The 24,947-nt window shown below is 45.1% G+C and overlaps 1 protein-coding gene across 2 annotated transcripts in view; it reads right to left on the reverse strand.

Moving 5' to 3' along the window:
* LOC134345100 (solute carrier family 7 member 14-like) overlaps positions 1-24,947 on the reverse strand; it is a 188,167-nt gene that overhangs the window by 105,706 nt on the left and 57,514 nt on the right. The window lies entirely within an intron of this gene.

Below are 24,947 nucleotides of genomic sequence, written 5' to 3' on the forward strand. Positions count from 1 at the left end.
GAGCAGGGGAAAGTCACATAAGTCAGGTCTCTTGCACTAAGTCTGGTTCTGTGACTCAGAAGAGAAGTGGGGAGAAAAGAAGAGCTGCGGTGATGGAGGATTTTGTTTGTTAGGGGAACAGAAAGGAGGTTCTGTGGGTGAAAATGAGATTCCTTGATGTTATCACACAAAATGCTAGAGGAAATCAGCAGGCTAGGCAGCATCTATAGGAAAAAGTATCATCAACGTTTTGGCCCAACGTGTTGCTTAGATTTCCAGCATCTGCAGATTTTCTCTTGTTTGTTCCTTGATAGCATGTTGCCTCCTGGTGCCAAGGAACGGGACATTGCTGATTGAGTCCTCAGCATTCTTAAGTGGGAGGGTCAACCTACATGGTCCATGTAGATTCCAATGACGTAGGTAGGACGAGTGACATGATTCTGCAAAGTGAGTTCAGGGAGTTAGGTGCCAAGCTAAGGGCAAGCACCTCCAGGATTGTGATCTCAGGATTGCTATCCATGCCACATGCTAGTGAGGCCAGAAATAGGAAGATTACACAGTTAATCACAAGGCTAAGGTGTTGGTGTAGGAGGGTAAAAGATTTTTGGTCATTAGGCTCTCTTCCCAGAAGATACGGTTTGCACCTGAACTGGAAGGCTCTAATATCCATAAGACCATAAGACATAGGAGCAGAATTAGGCCATTTGGCCCATCGAGTCTGCTCCACCATTCAATCATGGCTGATCCCTTTTCCCTTTGCCCCTCTGCTCAACCCCACTCCCCAATCTTCTCCCCGTAACTTTAATGCCGTGTCCAATCAAGAATCTATCAAGCTCTCCCTTAAATATACCCAACAACACTGGACAGCTAAAGGAATAACAGCTATTTTAGATTACATTATATGCAATATAATGAAAAAAGGAACACTGTTCAGTTTTGAAATGCTCAAAGAGAAATATTTACTAGAAAAACAAGACTTTACCGGTATTTACAGATGCGACGGTATGTTAGTAGGACCGTTAAAAATGTAACCAAGGCAAGTACATGTCTGATAGAGCTATTTAGAAAGGCATATAATTCAGACAACGGTAGTAGAATAATTTCAAGCGTGTATAAGGGTTTGTCAAATCTTAAAACACATTCGACTTCATACATTAAAACAAAATGGGAGAAGGAAGGAGGGATAATAATATCTGAGGAAGACTGGACAATGATATGGAGGTATCAATGGAAGTGTGCCAGTTCACAGAAATGGAGGGAATTTGGGTGGAAAAACTTGATAAGATATTTTATTACGCCCTCACAGAAATCCCATTATGATAGTAACCCCCCTGCTTACTGGAGAAATTGTGGAAATCAAAATGCAAACCATTATCATATTTTCTGGGAACACCCCGTTATCAAAGACTATTGGAGTGGGATACATAATGCCCTACAAGACATCTTTAAATGTGAAATACCCTCAGAGAGTAAGACCATATACTTTGGGTATATACATCAAGAATGGTTGAAAAGAGATAAATATTTAATGAATATACAGCTAGTGGCTGGTAAAAAGATCCTTACCAGGAAATGGTTATCACAGGAGAGCCCAACTTTAAATGTATGGATGGAAATTACAATGGACATTTACAAAATGGAGAAGATAACAGCATCTGTTAATCATAAGTTGGAACAATTTTATTCATACTGGAAAAAATGGTTTAGTTACATAACACCTCACAGGCCTGATTTTATTCTCACAAGTCAATGAATATGTTGTAAAAAAAAAGATCACTCCCACTTTGTACATAGTTTACTTCTTTCGATTGTTCTTTCTTTCCTCTCCTTTCTATAAGTGTATACCTCAGATAAATATTTTGTGGAGATTTATGACAAATATGATTATATGATATATATGTACAGTATCTGAATTACATCTTATGGAAATGTTTGTTTGATGATAAAATTCAATAAAAAATAAATTACAAAAAAAAAGTAAATATACCCAACAACCTGGCCTCCACAGCTGCCTGTGGTAATAAATTCCACAAATTCACCACCCTTTGGCTAAAGAAATTTCTCTGCATCTCTATTTTGAGGCTGTGCATTCTTGTCCTAGACTCCCCCACCATGGGAAGCATCTTTTCCACATCTACTCTGTCTAGGCCTTTCAACATTTGAAAGGTTTCAATAAGATCCCACCTCATCCTTCTAAATTCCGGCGAGTACAGACCCAGAACCATCAAACGTTCCACATATGATAACACTTTCATTCCTGGAATCATCCTTGTGAACCTCCTCTGGACCCTCTCCAATGCCAGCACATCTTTTCTTAGACAAGGAGCCCAAAACTTTTCACGATACTGAAGGTGAGGCCTCACCAGTGCCTTATAAAGCCTCAGCATCACATCCCTGCTCTTGTATTCTAGACCTCTTGAAATCAATGCTAAGATTCCATTTGCCTTCCTCATCCCTGACTCTACTTGCAAGTTAACTTTTAGGGTGTTCTGCACAAGGACCCCCAAATCCCTTTGCATCTCAGATTTTTGAATTTTCTCCCTATTTAGAAAATAGTCTGCACATTTATTTACACTGCCAAAGTGCATGACCATGCATTTTCCAACATTGTGTTTCATTTGCCACTCTCTTGCCAATTGTGCTACTCTGTCTAAGTCCTTCTGCAGTCACCTGTTTCCTCAACACTACCTACCCTTCCACCAATCTTCATATCATCTGCAAACTTGCCAACAAAGCCATCTATTCCATCATCTAAATCATTGATATCCAGCATAAAAAGCAGCAGTCTCAATACTGACCCCTGCTTCTACTGTATACTTTATTGTCACCAAACAATTGGTACTAGAACGTACAATCATCACAGCGATATTTGATTCTGCACTTCACACTCCCTGGATTACAAATATTAAATATTAAAGATATTAAAAATAGTTTAAATTAGTAAATATTAAAAATTTAAATTATAAATCATAAATAGATAATAGAAAAATGGAAAGTAGGGTAGTGCAAAAAAACCGAGAGGCAGGTCCGGATATTTGGAGGGTACGGCCCAGATCTGGGTCAGGATCCGTTCAGCAGTCTTATCACAGTTGGAAAGAAGCTGTTCCCAAATCTGGCTGTACGAGTCTTCAAGCTCCTGAACCTTCTCCCGGAGGGAAGAGGGACAAAAAATCTGTTGGCTGGGTAGGTCGTGTCCTTAATTATCCTGGCAGCACTGCTCCGACAGCGTGCGGTGTAAAGTGAGTCCAAGGATGGAAGATTGGTTTGTGTGATCTGCTGCGCCGTGTTCACGATCTTCTGCAGCTTCTTTCGGTCTTGGACAGGACAACTTCCATGCCAGTTTGTGATGCACCCTAGAAGAATGCTTTCTACGGTGCATCTATAAAAATGATTAAGGTTTTTACGAGAAAGGCCAAATTTGTTTAGTTTTCTCAGGAAGTAAAGGTGCTGGTGGGCCTTCTTGGCAGCGGACTCTGCTTGGTTGGACCAAGTCAGGTCATTTGTGATATTGACCCCGAGGAACTTAAAACTTTTGACCTGTTCCACTTGCGCACCACCGATGTAAATTGGGTCATGTGGTCCGCTACTCCTTCTGAAGTCAACAACCAATTCCTTCGTCTTGCTGATGTTGAGGGATAGGTTATTGTCTTTGCACCATGCCATCAGGTTCTTAATTTCCTCTCTGTACTCAAACTCATCATTACCCAAGATACGGCCTACAATTGTTGTGTCATCAGCAAACTTATATATTGAGTTTGATGGAAACTTGGCCACACAATCATGGGTGTATGGTGAGTACAGCAGGGGGCTGAGTACACAGCCTTGTGGGGCACCGGTGCTCAGAGTGATTGTAGAGGAGAGCTTGTCCCCTATTTTTACAGCCTGGGTCCTGTCTGTGAGGAAGTTGAAGATCCAGCTGAAGATCTGAGTGCTAAGGCCCAGGTTCTGGAGCTTAGGAATCAGTTTATTTGGAACGATGGTATTAAAGGCAGAGCTGTAGTCAATGAAAAGGAGCCTTACGTATGCGTCTTTATTCTCCAGGTGTTCTAAGGAGGAATGTAGGGCCAGAGAGATGGCATGTGCCATTTACCTGTTGCTCCAGTAGGCGAATTGCAAAGCGTCGAGGTTGACCGGTAGGCTGTGGTTGATGTGTGCCATAACCAATCTCTCGAAGCACTTCATAGCAATTGATGTCAGAGCCACAGGTCAATAGTCATTCAGACATGCCACCTTGCTCTTCTTCAGCACTGGGATTATCGTTGCCTTCTTAAAACACGAGGGGACCTTAGACTGAAGCAAGGAGCAGTTGAAGATGTCAGCAAACACTCCAGCTAGCTCGCTTGCACAGGCCCGGAGAACCCGTCCTGGGACGCCACTAGTGCTGAACACCGCTAGTCACTGACAGGCAACCAGAAAAGGATCCCTTTACTCCCACTCGCTGCCGTCTACTAATCAGCCAACGCTCTAACCAAGTTAGTAACCTTCCTGTAATACTATGGGCTCTTAACTTGGTAAGCAGCCTCATGTGTGGCACCTTATCAAAGGCCTTCTGAAAGTCCCAATATACAACATCCACTACATCCTCTTTATCTATCCTACATGTAATCTCCTCAAAGAATTCCAACAGGTTCGTCATGCAAGATTTTCCCTTAAGAAACCATGCTGATTTTCTCCTATCTTGTCCTGTGTCACTAAGTATTCCATAACCTCATTCCTAACAAATGACTCCAACATTTTCCCAACCACTGAGATCAGGCTAAGTGGTCTAAAATTTCCTTCCCGCTGCCTTCCTCCTTTCTTAAATATTGGAGTGACATTTGCATTTTTCTGGTCCTCTGGCACCATGCCAGAGTCCAATGATTTTTGAAAGATCATTTCTAATGCCACCACAATCTCTCCCGCTACCTCTTTCAGAACCCTAGGGTGCAGTTCATCTGGTCCAGGTGACTTATGTACCTTCAGGTCTTTCAGCTTTTTGAGCACCTTCTCCCTTGTAATAGTAACTGCACCCACTTCTCTTCCCTCACACCCTTCAGCATCTGGCACACTGCCAGCTCTTCCACAGTGAAGACTGATACAAAATACTCATTTAATTCATCTGTTATCACCTTGGTCTCTGTTATTATTTCTCCAGCCTCATTTTCTAGTGGTCCTATATCAACTTGCATCTCTCTTTTATTTTTTACATAGTCGAAAAAGCTTTTACTATCACTTTCATATTGTTCGCTAGCTTGCTTTCATATTTCATCTTTACCCTCTTAATGATTTTTTTAGTTGCTCTCTGTAGGGTTTTAAAAGCTTCCCCAACCCTCTGTCTTCCCACTAATTTTTGCTTTGTTGTATGCCCTCTCTTTTACTTTTACATTAGATTTGACTTCCCTTGTCAGCCACAGTTGTACCGTTTTACCATTTGAGTATTTCTTTGTTTTTGAAGTACATCTACCTAGTGGGAAGGTTTGCTAATGCTGCACAGTGGAGTTTCAATGCCTAACAGGGAGATGGGAACCAGTGTGCCATGTCAGTTAGTGGAGAGGTTGTGGAGACAGATGTTGGTAGGACGTCAGACAATGTCAGTAATAAAAAAGGTTGAGCATGGTGCAACTGTTCTTCTGAGCTGTGTATACTTCAACGGAAGAAGTATCGTAGGAAAGGCCGATGAGCTCGGGGAATGGATCAACACCTGGCATTACGACCTTGCAGCCATTACTGAGACTTGGTTGCAAGGGGAACCGGACTGGCAGCTCAGTATTCCAGGGTTCCATTGTTTTAGACGTGACAGAGCAGCAGGGATTAAAGGAGGAGGGGTGGCCTTACTAGTCAGGGAAATGTTACGCCAGTCCTTACACATGTCAGGTCAGACTGGAGAACCTGTCTCGTGAGGCATTATGGGTGGAACTGAGAATTAAGAAATGTATGACCACATTAATTGGGCTATGTTACAGACCACCCAACAGTCCTTGAGATTTAGGGTAACAAATTTTTAGAGAGGTCGTAGTCTCTTGCTGAAACATAAAGTTGTTATAGTAGGCGATTTTAACTTTCTGCATATTGACTGGCACTCCCGTACTGTAAAGGCACTAGATGAAATAGAGCTCGTCAAATGTGTTCAGGAAAGTATCCTTTATCAGCACATAGAAGTCCCAATGAGACGGTGCATGATACTGGATCTGTTATTAGGGAATGAGACAGCACAGATGACAGAAGTTTGTGTCTTAGCATCAAGTGATCACAATGCTACTAGCTTCAAAGTAAATATTCAAAAATATATGTATGGTCTGTAAGTTGATATTTCATTCTAAAGGACTGCACATAGAAAGATAGAAACATAGAAACATAGAAAACCTACAGCACAATACAGGCCCTTCGGCCCACAAAGCTTTGCCAAACATGTCCTTACCTTATAACTACCAAGGCTTACCCATAGCCCTCTATTTTTCTAAGCTCCATATATCCATCCAGGAGTCCTTTAAAAGACCCTACCGTTTCCATCTCCACCGCCGTTGCCGGCAGCCCATTCCACACACTCACCACTCTCTGCGTAAAAAAACTTACCCCGACATCTCCTCTGTACCTACTTCCAAGCAACTTAAAACTGTGCCATTTCTCATGCTAGCCATTTCAGCCCTGGGAAAAAGCCACTGACTATCCACACGATCAATGCCTCTCACTCTCTTGTACACCTCTATCAGGTCACCTCTCATCCTCCATCGATCCAAGGAGAAAAGGCCGAGTTCACTCAACCTATTCTCATAAGGCATGCTTCCCAATCCAGGCAACATCCTTGTAAATCTCCTCTGCACCCTTTCTATGGTTTCCACGTCCTTCCTGTAGTGAGGTGACCGGAACGGAGCACAGTACTCCAAGTGGGTCTGACCAGGGTCCTATATAGCTGTAACATTACCTCTTGGCTCTTAAGTTCAATCCCACGGTTGATGAAAGCCAATGCATCGTATGCTTTCTTAACCACAGAGTCAACCTGTGCAGCAGCTTTGAGTGTCCTATGGACTCAGTCCCCAAGATCCCCCTCTGATCCTCCACACTGCCAAGAGTCTATATTCCGTCATCATATTTGATCGACCAAAATGAACCACCTCACACTTATCTGCGTTGAACTCCATCTGCCACTTCTCAGCCCAGTTTTGCATCCTATCAATGTCCCACTGTAACCTCTGACAGCCCTCCACACTATCCACAACACCCCCAACCTTTGTGTCATCAGCAAATTTGCTAACCTATCCCTCCACTTCCTCATCCAGGTCATTTATAAAAATCACAAAGAGTAGAGGTCCCAGAACAGATCCCTGAGGCACACCACTGGTCACTGACCTCCATGTCCCCTCTACAACCACTCTTTGCCTTCTGTTGGCAAGCCAGTTCTGGATCCACAAAGCAATGTCCCCTTGGATCCCATGCCTCCTTACTTTCTCAATAAGGCTTACATGGGGGTACCTTATCAAATGCCTTGCTGAAATTCATATACACTACATCTACTACTGTACCTTCATCAACATTTTTAGTCACATCCTCCAAAAAATTCAATTAGGCTCGTAAGGTATGACCTGCCTTTGACAAAGCTATGCTCACTATTCCTAATCATATTATGCCTCTCCAAATGTTCATAAATCCTGTCTCTCAGGATCTTTTCCATCAACTTACCAACCACTGAAGTAAGACTCACTGGTCTATAATTTCCTGGGCTACCTCTATTCCCTTTCTTGAATAAGGGAACAACATCCGCAACCCTCCAATCCTCGGGAACCTCTCCAGTCTCCATTGATGATGCAAAGATCATCGCCAGAGGATCAGCAATCTCCTCCCTCACCTCCCACAGTGGTTTGTGCTATATCTTGTCCGGTCCTGGTGACTTATCCAACTTGATGTTTTCCAAAAGCTCCAGTACATCCTCTTTCTTAAGGTCTATATGCTCAAGCATTTCAGTCCGCTGTAAGTCATCCCTACAACTGCCAAGGTTCTTTTCCGTAGTGAATACTGAAGCAAAGTATTCATTAAGTATCTCTGCTATTTCCTCTGGTTCCATACACAATTTTCCACTGTCACACTTGATTGGTCCTATTCTCTCACATCTTATCCCCTTGCTCTTCACATACTTGTAGGGTTTTCCTTAATCCTGCTCGCCAAGGCCTTCTCATGGTTCCTTCTGGCTCTCCTAATTTCTTTCATAAGCTACTTCCTGCTAGCCTTATAATTTTCTAGATCTCTATCATTAGCTAGTTTTTTGAATATATAAGCATTTGAGTAGATAGGGACTGATTAAGAATAGACAGCATGGCTTTGTGCATGGTAGGTCATGTCTAACCAATCTTATATATTTTTCAAGGAAATTACCAGGAAAATGGATGAAGTCAAGGCCATGTATGTTGTCTACATGGACTTTAGTGACTTTTTGACAAGGTCCCACATGAGAGGTTGGTTAAGAAGGATCAATGGCTTGGCATTCAAGATGAGGTAGTAAATTGGAATAGATATTGGCTTTGTGGGAGAAGCCAGAGAGTGGTAGTAGATGGTTGTCTCTGTCTCTGCATCGTTGTGACTGGTCATGTGCCAGAAGGATCAGTTCTGGGTACGTTGTTGTTTGTCATCTATATCAATGATCTGGATGATAATGTGGGTAACTGGATCAGCATATTTGCAGATGGCACCAAGATTGGGGGTGTAGTGGACAGTGAAGAAGGCTATCATGGCTTGCAGAGGGATCTGGATCACCTGAAAAATGGGCTGAAAAATGGCAGATGGAATGGCAAGTCCAAGATTTTGCATTTTGCATTTTGGCAGAATCAACCAGGGTAGGTCTTACACAGTGAACTGTAGGGCACTGAGGAGTGTGGTAAAACAAAGGGATCTGGGAATAAGCATACGTACTGTAATTTGTTGCATGTGGTGTCACAGGTAGATAAGGTTGTAAAGAAAGCTTTTGGCACATTGGCCTTCATAAATCAATTATTGAGTACAAAAGATAGGATGTTATGTTGAAGTTGTATAAGATGTTGTCAAGGCCTAATTTGGAACATTGTGTTCAGTTTGGTCACCTACCTATGGGAAAGATGCAAACAAGGTTGAAAGAGTGCAAGGAAAATTTACGAGCATATTGCTGTGTCTAGAAGACCTGAGTTGTAAGGAAAGATTGAATAGGTTAGGACTGTATTCTTTACAACGTAGAAGATTGAGGTGAGATTTGATAGAGGTATACAAAGTTATGAGGTGTATAGATAGGGTAAATGCAAGCAAGCTTTTTCCACTGAGGTTAGGTTGGACTACAACCAGAGGTCATTGGTTAAGGGTGAAAGGTGAAAAGTTCAAGGATTAAAATGAGGGGAAAGGTCTTCACTTAGAGAGTCATGAGAGTGTGTAATGAGTTGCCAGCACAAGTGGGGCATGGGAGCACATTTGCAATGTTTAAGCCAAGTTTGGATCGGTACATGGATAGTAGGGATATGGAGAGCAATGGTCCTAGTGCAGGTCGATAGGAGTAGGCAGATTAAATGGTTTCAGCATGGACTAGATGGGCCAAAGAGCCTGTTTCTATGCTGTACTTTTCCATGACTCTATACTTAAATGAATCTCAGGGTAGTTTCTGGTGACAAATACCCAGCGGTCACTTTATTAATAAAGTGGCCACTGAGTGTATGTTCATGGTCTTCTGCTGCTGTAGCCCATCCACTTCAAGGTTCCACATGTTGTGCATTCAGAAATGACCTTCTACACAACTATTGTAGCTCATAGTTGTTTGAAATATTGTCACCTTCCTGTCAGCTTGAAATCATCTGGCCATTCTCTTTGCACCACTCTCATTAACAAAGTGTTTTTGTCCATAGAACTGCTGTTTGCTGGATACTTTTAGTTTCTCACACCATTCTCTGTAAACTCTAGAGACTGTTGTGCATGACCATCTCAGGAGGTCAGCAGTTTCTGAGATACTCAAACCACCCCATCTGGCACCAACAATCATTACATGGTCAAAGCCACTTAGGCCACATTTCTTCACCATTCAGATGTTCAGTCTGAACAACAACTGAACCTCTTGAACATGTCTGCATGGTTTTATGTATTGAAAAGCTGCCACATGATTGGCTGATTAGATATTTACATTAACGAATAGGTGTACAGATGTACCTAATAAAGTGGCCACTGAGTGTACTTTGATAATAAATTAACTTTGAACTTTGTACATTGCCTCCCATCCTGTCCTAGGTCCTGATTTATCTCACCCTCTCCTGGGCTCCTTTCAGTCTCAGAACTGACCTGTTCTGTGGCCTCCCACTGCGATTCCCTTTCCTCTGTTCGGCAACATCATGAATTAGTTTCAGGAGGAAGACAAGATACTTTGATGCTGGAACTCTGAGCAAACACGGCTCCTGCTCCCATCTTCCTTCCTCTCCCGCATCTTGTGATGAATTTGTTTCTCCATCAAGCATTTATTTCTTCATTAGGAAACTGCACTATGATAAACAGGACGGCTCTACAACAGGTAGCACTGCCCAACACATCACCAGCACCAGCTTACCCACCATCAGGGGCATACATACAGAAACCCACCAGAAGAGGACCAGTAACATCATGAAGGACCCCACCCACCCTGCTCATGGACTGTCTGTCCCACTCCCATCAGGGAGGAGGCAACCTAGCATCCGTGCCAGGACCTCCCCCAACCACCACTACTTTATCGTTTCCTGCCAGTTACCGTATGTACAGACAATCCCATGCTTAAAGTCACTTTATGGTCATGTAATCAATCTATGTATATAAGCCACCCTATGTATTTATATTCATTGTGTTTTTATTATTGTGTTCTTTATATTATTGTTTTTTTGTTGCTCCATCGGATCCAGAGTAACAATTATTTCATTCTCCTTTACACTTGTGTACTGGAAATGAAACTAAACTATCTTGAATATTTGAATATTTGAAGCTGCTTTCTTGACAGGTGAAGCTGGGGAACATTTGGTATCCGTTCATCTCTCACATTTAGTCATTAAATCCACATTCTGTTGTACATTGATGGGAGTTAATGAGACCGTGGAGGAGAATAAAAGGCAGTATTCAGAGAGGATTGGTGTAAGTGGGTTAGCACAGACTGTTTTGTTGCCGTATCTCCCTATGACGCTATCACTTTCCTCCACCACTGCTGTGTGTGCGTATGTGGAACTGGAGGGCACTGGTTTAAGTCACCAGTAAGGACTCATATTCAAATAAGGACAAAGTCCCTCATCACCGCAGTGTCTTATCAAGTATCCCACAGAACATACAGTTTACAAACAGGCCCTTCAGCCCCTCTGCTCCATGCAATGGTTTCTGTCCCACATTCACCTCTAGACACTTGCAAAAGGCAGTGTTCTGCCTGCATACGCGTTGGCAGGGATACTGGGGACGTGCCACCGTGTGGGAGTGAATTAGAGAGCTCTTTTCAAGCAACTGGCAGAACGACAGAGGGCTGAATAATCCCGTACCGTCTGTTCCTGAACAGAGGAGCCACCTGCCCAGACTAATCGTGACAGATTGTTGGTGTCATTTGCAAGCCTCAGAATGGGGAAGCCAGACTTACCTCACACTGAAAGTTAAGATAGCAGAGTCCATTTGGCGTTTGAAATCCCTCTTGGTCACCCTTGTGATCATAGACAGCTGGGGGTCCAAACCATTGAGTATATTTAAAGCAGAGTTTGATTGGTTGTTGATGAGTCAAGTATCAGGGGTTACGGAGAGAAGGCAGCAGAATGGGGTGGAGAGGGATAATAAATCAACCATAATAGAATGGCAGAGGAAGCTTGATGGTCTGAATTATTTAACTCGCTCCTACGAGTTCACGGCGCTAGCCAGGCGTCAGAGAACATTTCGGGAGTGCAATGTTGTGTGTTTCACTGGAACGGGGCTGCACGAGGACATACCCGATCAAAACTTCTCCATGGACAGCTTCCAGAACGTTCAGGCTGACCGGAAGTGCACTGAGAGTGGTAAGCGTAAAGGAGTTGGGGACTTGCTGTTCTGGTTAACAACGGATGGTGCAATCCGGTCATATTACGATCGAGGAACGTGTTTGTAGACCGGATATTGAACTTTTTACTGTTGGACTTCGGCCATATTCCACCGTGATACAACACTGGGCGTCACGGGAGGTCGTTCCTGTTGGTACCCATCGAACGTGCAGCTCCTCCCGTGGAGGGTCAGACACCCTGAGCCAATAGACTGGACCTATTTTCCATCTGGCATAGTTTGCTTTTTGTTGTTTGATTGTTTGTGGTTTTTGTATTGCTATGTTTATGCTCTATTCTTGGTTGGTGCGGCTGTAACGAAACCCAATTTCCCTCGGGATCAGTTAAAGTATATCTCTCTATCTATAAAACCATCAGGTATAGGAGCAGAATTAAATAATTCAGACCATCAAGTTTCCCCTGCCAATCTATTATGGTTGATCTATTATCCCTCTCGACCCCATTCTGCTGCCTTCTCCCCGTAACCTCTGATACCTCGACTAATCAACAACCAATCAAACTCTGCTTTAAATATACTGAATGGTCTGGACCCCCAGCTGTCTGTGACAACAAATTATACAGATTCACCACTCTCTGGCTAAAGAAATTCTTTCTCACTTCTGTTCTAAATGAACATCCCTCTAATCTGAGGCTGTTCCCTCTGGTCCTAGACTCTGCCACCGTAAGAAACGTCCTCTCCACTTTATCTAGGCCTTTTGAAATTCAGTAGGTTTCAATGAGATCCACCCTCATTTTTCTAAACTCCAGTGAGTACACGCCCAGAGCCATCAAACACTCCGCATACGTTAACCCTTCATTCCTGGGATCATTCTCATGAATCTCCTCTGGAACCCTCGAATGCCAGCACATTCCTTCATATGTGCACAACCTTGCTGCATCACCTCATGGTACAGAAACTGTACTGCAGCAGACGGGAAAGCTCTACAATAGATAGTCAAAATTGCTCACTGCATCACCGGCATCAGCCAACCTGCTATCGACGACATTCATATATACAGAAAGATGCCAGTAGAGGGCCAGTAACATCATGAAGGATCCCACCCACCCTGCTCATGGACTGTCTGTCCCACTCCCATCAGGGAGGAGGCTACGTAGCATCCACACCAGGACCACCAGACTCAAAAACAGTTCCTTTCCCCAAGCAGTGAGGCTGATCAACACCTCCACCCACTAACCCACCCCTCCACACCCCCAACCACCACTACTTTATCATTCCCTGTCAGTCACCCTACGTACAGACACTCAGAGTTCAGCGGAGGTTTGAGATCAGAGTTTTCCTTCTCCTAAGTTTAAGGTGCAAGTAACCTATCTTTGCCCCTCCTCCTGCTAGTATGCAAGTGTGGTAAACGATATATATATGTTGTAACCGGGCTACCTGTCTGGACACGCCCCTCTGCTGACTGCCCCTGTGCCTGCTCTCACAGACCCCTGAATAAAGGCGATTGGGCCTTGGCTCCTCCTCTCAGTCCAGGGGCAGACACTCAGCATGATGGAGGTCAGATTTTACTGCAAATAAAAGCCTTTCAGTATTTACCCTACTTCCAGCCTTTGGGAGTTATTGATGGTGCATCAGCAAGCCTTCCCCATGAGGGGGTATAGCCATAAAACCGCGAAGGTTTGAGTTACAATAACAAAATAAAACACAACAACAAGCCCCTTTCCTATTACTTCCACTGTGCCTGCACACACACCCAGACAGGCCTGCAATGTGCCCGCACTGCACATTGTCTGCAGCTAAACTCCAGCCTCTGTCACTATTCCCACTCTCCCCTCCTCCATCTGCCCATCACCCTCCTCACCTGGATCCATCCGTCACTTCCCAGCCTCCGTCACTATTCCCACTCTCCCCTCCTCCATCTGCCCATCACCCTCCTCACCTGGATCCATCCGTCACTTCCCAGCCTCCGTCACTATTCCCACTCTCCCCTCCTCCATCTGTCCATCACCCTCCTCACCCGGATCCACCCATCACCTCCCAGTCTCTGTCACTATTCCCACTCTCCCCTCCTCCATCTGTCCATCACCCTCCTCACCCAGATCCACCCATCACCTCCCAGTCTCTGTCACTATTCCCACTCTCCTCTCCTCCATCTGCCCATCACCCTCCTCACCTGAATCCACCCATCATTTGCCAGTTCTTAATCCACTCCATCTCTCTATAAGATATAGGAGCAGATTTATCCATTCAGCCCATCGAGTTTGATTCTCCATTCCATCATGGCTGATTTAATATCCCTCTCAACCCCATTCTTCTGCCTTCTCCCTATAAACTTTGACACCCACTTCTTTACACTGGCTGTTTCTTCTCTACCTCTCAGTCCACATGAAGGGTCTCGATCTGGTACATTGACCACCCTGGTCATTTGCCAGATCCTATGCCTGACCCACTGAGTTCCTCCCCAGTCTGCTTCTTACCAGTGATGGTTGGCAGGTGGAGTGGGGTTGTGAGGTGGAAAGAGGAGGGGAGGAAGAGGAAGCTTAGAAGGAAAGATTAGATTGATGGTGGACCCGGAGAAAAAGTTAGCACAGCCCCGTGGGACAAGGGGCCTCTACCTTTCTGTACTGTAGTCTGGAGTTTGGGGTCTCTTCACTGGCAAGTCCTAGGCTCAATACCGAAGTCTGGAAGCCAAAAGCTGATTGTCGGAGGCCTATCCTGTGATTGGAGAGTGAAGTGTGGATGTGTTTGTGGACGTACGAGCGTGTATGTGGGTGTGTGTGCGTGTGTGTGTGTGTGTCAATTGACCCATAGACCTCCATTTTTATCCATTTGCTTAGTGATGTTATTCATCATTCTATTTTATGCTCACCACTGCCCAGTGCTCCATTCATTCATTACAAGCTGTGTCGTATACATGGGCGATCGTGGTCTTTTAAAGGTCATGATTGATCTTGGTCATCTTTTCTGCGGAAGTGTTTCATCATTGCCTTCTTCTGGGCAGTGTCTTTACAAAATGGGTGACCCCAGAGATTGTCCGCATGGCACAAGTGGTCATGTAACAGGTAGTTGTGGTCTGCATCAGCTGCACATTCGACCATCCACTTCCTGCTCCCAGGGCTGTGGTAGCACACTGTAACATCCAAAATATACAGCAGACCGACTGTGCTAAATCTCAGACTAGTACAGTAGAGATTGGGACAGAGGGATTTGGGCACTGTGGGGAGACAGTGGGACAGGGATTAGTGTGGGACTGATACAGGACTGTGGGGAGTGGGATTAGTTTGGGGACTGATACAGGACTGTGAGGATAGAGTGGGACAGTGGGATTAGTTTGGGGACTGATACAGGACTGTGGGGAGAGAGTGGGACAGTGGGATTAATTTGGGGACTAATACAGGACTGTGGGGAGGGAGTGGGACAGTGGGATTAGTTTGGGACTGATACAGGACTGTGGGGAGGGAGTGGGACAGTGGGATTAGTTTGGGGACTGATACAGGACTGTGAGGATAGAGTGGGACAGTGGGATTAGTTTGGGGACTGATACAGGACTGTGGGGAGAGAGTGGGACAGTGGGATTAGTTTGGGGACTGATACAGGACTGTGGGGAGAGAGTGGGACAGTGGGATTAGTTTGGGGACTGATACAGGACTGTGGGGAGAGAGTGGGACAGTGGGATTAGTTTGGGGACTGATACAGGACTGTGGGGAGAGAGTGGGACAGTGGGATTAGTTTAGGAACGGAAACAGAACATGGTGTAGTGGGATTAATTTGGGATGATACTCTGCTGTATGTTTGAAGCGACTGCATGAGTTATAAACAAATTCTGCAGAGATATTGCTCTCTCCTGCTCTGTTGACTACATAGATTCACAGTGAGCACTCAAAACAAGCCACTAGATGACGTCAAAAATCAAATTAGGAACCATTGCAATAAGATGTGATTGTGAAATCTTGTCACGCACTTCGTTCATAAATTAAGTTACAGGTGCTTGTCTCATCAATCCTGTGGGGCTGTTGTATTCCCCAATGTTATCGGTAATCAGCAGGTTTATTCTGAATAACCTAATCCATTGCTTCAGGCCCTTCTTCCTCCATTACAATTGCTTGCTCTTTCTAAGAATTCACTACGCTGCAACGCGGAAGAATAGAAGAAACAAACTGGATATCAATCATGTCTGTGCAGACATCAATGTGTGTGCAATGGAGGGAAGTGGGCAAGGCTTCACAAACAGGAGACCTGTACAGTAGCATAGCAGTTAGAATGTGGAGGAAGAAGGCCTTTACAGAGCCAGCGGTCGGAAGATCTGGGTCCAACTCCCGCCACAGTCTGTAAGAGGTTTGTACGCTCTCTCTGAGACATGTGATTTTTCACCCACATTACAAAGATATACAGGTTAGCGTTAGTAAGTTGCAGGCGTGATATGTTAGCACCGGAAGCATCAAGATGTGACTGTCTCACTGCTTCTGGTGTGTGTGTGTGTGTGTGTGTGTGTGTGTGTGAGGAAGAAAAGGGGCTTGTGTTGATGGCATTATTTTGTGTTGTTGCTGTTATTGTTTGTGTTGTTCTGCTGAGCATTGTGGGTATGGTATGTTGGCCTTGGTATGTATGGTGACATTTGCAGGCTGCCCCCAGCAGAGCCTTAGGTTGTGTTGGTTGTTAACACAAACGACAGATTTCACTATATGCTTCAATGTACTCATGATGAAGAAAAGAATCTGAATCCTTGGCCATGTCCCTTTCAGATACTGTCTGCCAAATCACAAGACAGTGTGAATGAAGCAGTTCTCTTCTCCCACACTGGCCCCGTGTCCTCACCTTCAATGCTCCTTCTCTGGCCATTAGAAAAATTCTCTCCTTAGTTACCCGCCAGAGTGCAGGAGAACTAAATGGTGAAGTGGTTTGAAGTTTAACGTGCTGCATCACTGCAGGGTATGGAAACTGCACCACGGAACATTCTACAACTGGTAGACAAAACCGCCCAACACATCACCAACACCCCAGCCCACCCAGCATCAGGGACATACACACCGAAAGGTGCTGGAAAAGGGCCAGTAACATCAGGAAGGATCCCACCCACCCTACCCATGGACTGTTTGTCCCACTCCCATCAGGGAGGAGGTTATGTAGCATCCACACCAGGACCACCAGACTCAAAAACAGTTACTTTCCCCAAGCAGTAAGGCTGATCAACACCTCCACCCACTAACCCACCCCTCCACACCCCCAACCACCACTACTTTATCATTTCCTGTCAGAGTCACCTTACGTACAGACACTCCTGTGCCCAGTGTCACCTTATGGACAAACAATCAATCTGTGTATATAAGCTATCTTGTGTATTTATATTTAATGTGTTTCATTACTATTGTGTTCTTTGTCTTACTGCGTCTTTTTGTGCTGCACCGGATCTGGAGTAACAATTATTTGTTCTCTTTTACATTTGTGTACAGGAAATGACATTAAACGATCTTGAATCTTGAAATCATAAACACAAAAGATTCCGCACATACCGGAAATCCAGAGCGACACACACAAAATGCTGCAGGAACTCAGCAGGTCAGGCAGCATCCATGGAAAAGAGTAAACAGTTAATGCTTCAGGGCGAGACACCTCATCGAGAGATTGTATTTCATCAAGTACTTTCTCAATGAATGTTGTGTGTTAATGGCGCTGGAGACCAGAGTACAGCAGCTCGCTCAGCTTCTTTCTAACAACGCAATGCAACTTCCACCCTCTCTCACTGGGCAGTGCCAGGGTCACTCAGATAGGCAGACGTCCATGCAGTCAATCACCACCATCTGACACCGGTGAATTACTGGCCCCCTGAGGCAGATCGGCAGGGGCTGTGTGATAAATGGATGGGATTGGCCCATTTTAATCAGCCCTCCACTCTGCGGGGGAGGGAGGCCTGAGGAAAGGGAAGGGAGGAATGACCCATGTCTGTGTCCCAGGAAGGAGTGTGCTGTAATATGAAAAAGAGGATGCTTTTGCAAGATGGAAGGAACAAAATGTCAAAGAGTCTCTGACCCTCACCTCATCAATCACACAGAGAGGCAGGAAGTGACATGATGTAGGTCAAAGTTCAGAGACAGTCAGCCATGGTTAGAACTCTGTGTGTGTGTGTTTGTCTGTCTGTGTGTGTGTCTGTCTGTGTGTGCATGTGTGCCTGCATGTATGTAAGACTGTAACACATAGGAGCAGAATTAATGGCACATTCAGCCATTGCATCAAGGCTGATTCATTTTCCCTCTCAGTCCCAATCTCCTTCCTTCTCGCCAGTGATCGGGAGATCGAGTTTCAATTCCTGCTACTGTCTGCGAGGAGTTTGTATGTTCTCCCCGTGACCATGTGGGTTTCCTCTGGGTGCCCTGGTTTCCTCCCACATTCCAACGATGTAGGGTTAGCGAGTTGTGGGTATGCTATGTTGGCGCTGAAAGCTTGGCTGTCCTCAGCATCCTCGGAGTGTGTTCGTCATCGGCGTTAACTATGCATTTCACTGTATGTTTCATAAACACAACAGATTCTGCAGATGCTAGAATTCCAGAGCAACACACACAAAATGCTGGAGGAACTCTGCAGGTCCCAATGAAGAGTCTCAGCCTGAAACATCACCTGTACTCTTTTCCATAGATGCTGCCTGACCTGCTGAGTTCCTCCAGCATTTTGTGTGTGAGCTCTGCATGATTCAACGTACATATGACAAATACAGTTAATGTTTTGTTCAATGAACTGCATTAGATAGAGCATTAGAAATCTCTGATGCTGGGTGAACAATTGTTCATCAGTGTGAAGAGCAAGGCAGCTATGTACATTCTGGTAGCATGCCCTCATTGCTAGGACCATTTCAATGGGCTGAATGGCCTTCTTTGTCTCATGTTCTCTGCACCTGTTTCCTCTAGACCTTTAGATAGCAGAATTACTAACCATAAAACCGTACTGTGTGTTTCACAGTAGCATAGCAGTTACCATGTACAATTACAGCTCAGGCTGTTGGTGATCGGATTTCAATTCTGAAGTCCCCATGGAATGCATAGGTTTCCTCCAGTTTCCCTGGTTTTCTCTGAGAGCCTTAAAACGTACCATTTGGGCTAATTGGTCATTGTAAATTTTCACAGGATTAGGCAAAGGGTTGAATCAGGGGTTGCTGGGCTCCACAGCTCGAAGAGCTGGAAGTGTCTGTTCCACATTGTATCTCAGTAAATGAAAGTCCCCTTCCCCTAACTCTAGTTCTTCTGCCATTTGCCTTGGCCCCATCCTTTGGAGATGGACAATCAGTTAACTACAATTGAAAAGCCCTAGATCGCTCAGTGTATCCTCATAAGACATGTTCCCCAATCAGTTTCCATTGGTAATACCCTTTGATGTCAAATGTTCTAAGGTGCTAACAGGGTTAATGGTAGGTTTCTTAGCCATGCAGAGGACCAGAAGGATCTTGGGGTCCATGTCACAGACCCCTCGAAGTTGCCGTACAAGTTGATAGGGTGGTTAGAGGCAGCTGATCATAAGACCATAAAAGATAGGAGCAGAATTAGGCCATTCAGCCCATCTAGTCTGTTCTGCCATTCCATCATGGCTAACTTATTATCCCTCTCAACCACATTCTCCTGCCTTCTCCCCATAACCTTTGACTCCTTTACTAATCAAGAACCTATCAACATCCGCTTTAAATGATTTGCTCTCCGCAGCCATCCATAGCAATAACTTCCACAACTTCATGACCCTCTGGCTAAAGAAATTCCTCCTCATCTCTGTTCTAAATGGGCATCTGTCTATTCTGGTCCTAGACTCAGCTACTATAGGAAACATCCTTTCCACATCTACTCTATCTAGGCTGTTTAATATTCAATAGGTTTCAGTAAGATTCTCCCCCCTCCCCGCAATTTCTTCTGAGCTCCGGTGAGCACAGCACCATATGGTTTATTGGTCTTTAAAAGTTGGGGGATTGAGTTCAGCTCTGTAAAATCCTGATTAGATCATATTCGGAATATTGTGTTCATTTCTGGTCGCCTTATTATGGAAAGGATGCGGATGCTTTGGAGAGGGTGCAAAGCAGGTTAAGCAGGATGCTACCTGGATTAGAGAGCATGTCTTCTCAGGGCAGGCTGAGCGAGCTAGGGCTTTTCTCTTTGAAGAGCAGGAAGCTGAGAGGGGACTTGATAGAGGTGTGCAAAATGATGAGCTATAGTTCAACTGGACAGCCAGGGTGGAAATAGCCAACAGGACGGTGTATAATTTTAAGGAAATATAGGGGCGATATCAGAGGTAGACTGTTTTTACACAGTGAGTGGTGGGTGTGTGGAACACACTGCCAGGTGTAGTGGCAGAAGCAGATACGTTTAAGAGACTCTCCAAAAGGCACATGGATGAAAGAAAAATGGAGGCCTATTTGGAAAGGAAGGGTTAGATTGATCTTAGAGTGGGTTAAGAGTTCAGTACAACATCATGAGCTGTAGGGCCTGTACTGTACTATTCTACGTTTTACGTTCTATGTTCCATGTTCTTGACAAGGTTCTAGACAGAGAAAGCACTGGCACAAATCAAAGCAGAAAACTGCAATTAAAACTTGATTTTGGAAGCATTTCACGGGAAGAGGTCAAGGTGGAGAGAAGGGAGGGCTCACCAGAACGAGTGCGAGATAGGGACCAGGGATACGTTTTCCTAACCTCATCCCTCCCTCATGCAGATGCAGAGGGACCCATTCCCCATGTTACTAAACCCAGAAGGGGGCTGACAAATTGACCCATCCACCAACACTGTCACTATGGCCACTTTATCTTCTTAATGAAGTGAGTCACTGCTGCTGGAGAAAGCTGACCTTAATGTTACAGATCAGTCGAAAAGCGTGATGCATAAAGGAACCCAGTCAGGGCACAGAACAGATGAGTCACATCAATAATTCAAGTCAGTAGGCTGGATGCATTACACTAATTAGACAGGGAGGCCTTTGATAGATAGCCGTTTTGTAGTGCGCACTAAGATTAAAGGGCAGAGCTTTAGTTAATTCCTTTGTACGCGCAGAAAGATCTCTCATGGTCCCAGAACACATCCTACGGAATCAGGAAAGCTCACAAGCGTCTCTACTTTCTGAGGAGAGCCCGGATATGCATATCTATACTCACATCTTTCTACAGATTTGCAGAAAAGGGGGCTGTCTCTGTAAAAACAAAGGTGTAATGCTGGGGCTGTCAAAGGCCCTTGGAGTCTTGTGAGCAGTTCTGGCCTCCTGAGAAATGAAATTGGAGGATCACCAAAGCGATTCTGAGATAGAAAAGCTTATCGTATGTGGAGCATTTGATGGCTCTGGGCCTGTACTCACTGCAATTCAGAAGAATAAGGGGGGATCTCATTGAAACCTATTGAATGTTGAAAGGCCTTGAGAGAGTGGATGTGGAGAAGATATTTCCTATGGTGGGAGAATCTAAGGCGAGAGGACACAGCCTAAAAGTAGAGGTACGTCCATTTAGAAAGGACATGAGGAGGAATTTCTTTAGCCAGAGTGGTGAATCTGTGGAATTCTTGCCAGAGGCAGCTGTGGAAGCCAATACATTGCATATAGTTAAGGCAGAGATTGATAGATTCTTGATTAGTCAGGACTTGAAGAGTTACAGGGTGAAGGCAGAAGAATGGGGCTGAGAGGAGAATGGATCAGTTATGATGAAATGGCAGAGCAGACTCGATGGGCCAAGTGGGCGAAATCTGCTCATATATCTTATGTTCTTATGGCCTAGAGAGCAAGCTAACAAGCTGCATCACTGCATTGCATGCAGTGGACAGGAAGGATCTACAATGGATTGCCAAAACCACCCAGTGCATCACCTGCACTACCAACCCACAGTGAAGGGCTATATACAGAACGATGCCAGAAAAGGGTTATTGACATCCTGATAGATCCCACCCACTCTGCTCATGGACTGTTTATCCCATCTCCATCAGGAAGAAGGCTACATAACATCCACACCAAGACCACCAGACTCAAAAATGGACATGCATGAATGTAGGGGTTATTCTATCAGTCTAGTAGTTGGTAGTCCCTGTTACAAGACAAGTGTTGATGTTCTTTATCACCAAGGATTCCATATGCCAGAACCATCTGTCTCCAACAAGAATTTTTACAAGAAACACAACCGCAGTTCCAGGAGGCAGATCATCTTCTCATGGTCAATGACGTAGTTGGTGAACTCTGTACTTGCCAGTGACATTCAGGTCTTGATTAAAAAAGAAGGCATTTGAAAATGACAATGAAAATTTAAAATCAAGTCATCTCTGGGCATAGAATCAACGTAGCCAGGATCAGAGTTGTGGGTGGATGAACTTGTGTGAGCTTGGACAAGGGATAACATAAGTTTGCGGGGAAGAGTGAGGATGTTGGTAAGACCATCAGAACCAGGAGCAGGAGAAGACAAGGCAACCTCTCAAGCCCATTCAGTCTGACCATGATGAACTGAATTCTGCCAGTTTTGCCTTCTGTGGGCTGTCCACTGGAAGTCAGAGGCCCATTATCTGCAAGTCCGCAAGTCCAAAGGAGGCTGGGGTTGACTGGGGTTGGAGAGCTGTTGTATATGGGAGGGCGGGAGGAGGAACGGGACTTGTTTTGCTGTTGTTGTTTTGCTGCTTGCTGTGTTCTGCATTGTTCTGTCAGGCGTTGTGGGCATGATATGTAGGCACTGGAATATGTGATGACATTTGTGGGCTGCCCCTATCACATCCTTGATTATTTATGTATTTATTAATTAATTTATAAATACAGCGCACAACAGGCTCTTCTGGCCCAATGAGCCATGCCATCCAGCAACCCACCCATTTAACCCTAGCCTAATCACAGAACAATTTACAATGACCAATTCACCTACAAAGAAACATTGAAACATAGAAAACCTACAGCACAATACAGGCCCTTCAGCCCAAAAAGCTGTGCCGAACATATCCTTACCTTAGAATTACCTAGGGTTACCCATAGCCACCTATTTTTCTAAGCTCCATGTACCTATCCAGGAGTCTCTTAAAAGACCCTCTCGTATCCGCCTCCACCACTGTCGCCGGCAGCCCATTCCACGCACTCACCACTCTCTGCGTAAAAAACTTACCCCTGACATCTCCTCTGAACCTACTTCCAAACACCTTAAAACTGTGCCCTCTCGTGCTTGCCATTTCAGCACTGGGAAAAAGCCTCTGACTATCCACATGATCAATGCCTCTCATCATCTTGTACACCTCTGTCAGGTCACCTCTCATCCTCCGTTGCACCAAGGAGAAAAGGCCGAGTTCACTCAACCTATTCTCATAAGGCATGCTCCCCAATCCAGGCAACATCCTTGTAAATCTCCTCTGCACCCTGTCTATGGTTTCCTAACTGGTAAGTCTTTGGACTGTGGGAGGAAACCGGAGAACCCAGGGGAAACCCATGTGGTCACAGGGAGAAGGTGGAAACACCTTACAGACAAAACCAGAATTGAACTCCAAACTGTAGACTGCCTGATACCTTACAGACAGAATCAGAATTGAACTCTAAACTCTAAAATGCCTGACACCGTACAGGCAGAACCAGAATTGAACTCTGAACTCTAGACTGCCTGACACCAGACAGGCAGAACCAGAATTGAACTCTGAACTCTAGACTGCCTGACACCATTCAGACAGAACCAGAATTGAACCCTGAACCTGTGGTGGAGGGGCTTATCCTGTTGATTCTGGGGCAGCTCGCTCACCTTTGGTCTCCACTAGACACCCACCTCCGACGTGTGGCTCCAGGTAGCTGTTTGCATGTGACAGTGGCTACACCCGGTACACTGCTCTGACAGGCAGGCTAAACCAGGTGAGAGTAGACGGCAGGCTTCATACCCCAGTGAGATAGGGACATGCCTGTCCTAGCGTGTGAAGTCAGCTCCAGCGGACCGGGCAGATGAGATCTATAGTGAGATCCAACAGCCACAAAGGCAAAGGGGAGTGACGGGTATGACGAGGCAACCAAGGAGCACCCAGTTTTGACAACTGGACTAAGACTTCTGAGTTTGAGAGAGTGGAACTGTCCCAGTGCAATAGCTTTTCCATTTTATAAACTCTCACACACAGTTTTCCTGTCATCATCGGACACAGCGGGCAACCATCTCTGCACCTCTATGGAATTATCTGTCTGGATGGCATGTAAAACAAAGATTTTCACCATACCTCGGTACATGTAACAATAAAAAAACCAATCTAATCAAACGATAGCAAGGGCTCGATGTGAGGAATGGCCTCCATCTGACCAAGTAACTGCTTCTTGCTGAGACCAGTAAATTCAGTACATCTAAGGAACTGAGCCCACACCAGCCCTGGTCAATGGGACTTGGTAGCAGACGGTCCACAGCATGGACAAGCCGTGAATATTCTGTTCCCGTATGTTGATCTATGGTCTTCTCTTCCGCCACGATGAGCACACTCTCAGGTTGCAGGAGCAATACCTCATTTTCCACCTCGGTAGCCTCGAAACTGATGGCATGAACATTGATTACTCCTTCCGGTATTTATTTCCTCTCCTCTTTCCCTCTTCTTCAATTTCCCACTCTGGCCTCCTACATCTTCTTCTCACCTGCCCATCACCTCCCCCTGTTGCCTGTCCTCCTTCCACTTCTCCCATAGTCCACTCCCCTGTCCTATCAGATTCCTTCTTCTCCAGCCTTTTGCATTTTCAATGATCACCTCCCTGTTTCTTACTTCATTCTCCGTCCTCCACCCACCTGGCTTCACCTGTCACCTTCTAGCCCTCCTTCCCCTCCCCCAACCTTCTTACTCTGGCTTCTTGCACCACACATCAAAGTTGCTGGTGAACGCAGCAGGCCAGGCAGCATCTCTAGGAAGAGGTACAGTCGATGTTTTGGGCCGAGACCCTTCGTCAGGACTCAAAAAAACGTCGACTGTACCTCTTCCTGGAGATGCTGCCTGGCCTGCTGCGTTCACCAGCAACTTTGATGTGTGTTGCTTGAATTTCCAGCATCTGCAGAATTCCTCGTGTTTACTCTGGCTTCTTCCCCTGTTCTCTCCAGTCC

The sequence above is a fragment of the Mobula hypostoma genome, chromosome 4, assembly GCF_963921235.1.
Source record: "Mobula hypostoma chromosome 4, sMobHyp1.1, whole genome shotgun sequence".
Lineage (NCBI taxonomy): Eukaryota > Metazoa > Chordata > Chondrichthyes > Myliobatiformes > Myliobatidae > Mobula > Mobula hypostoma.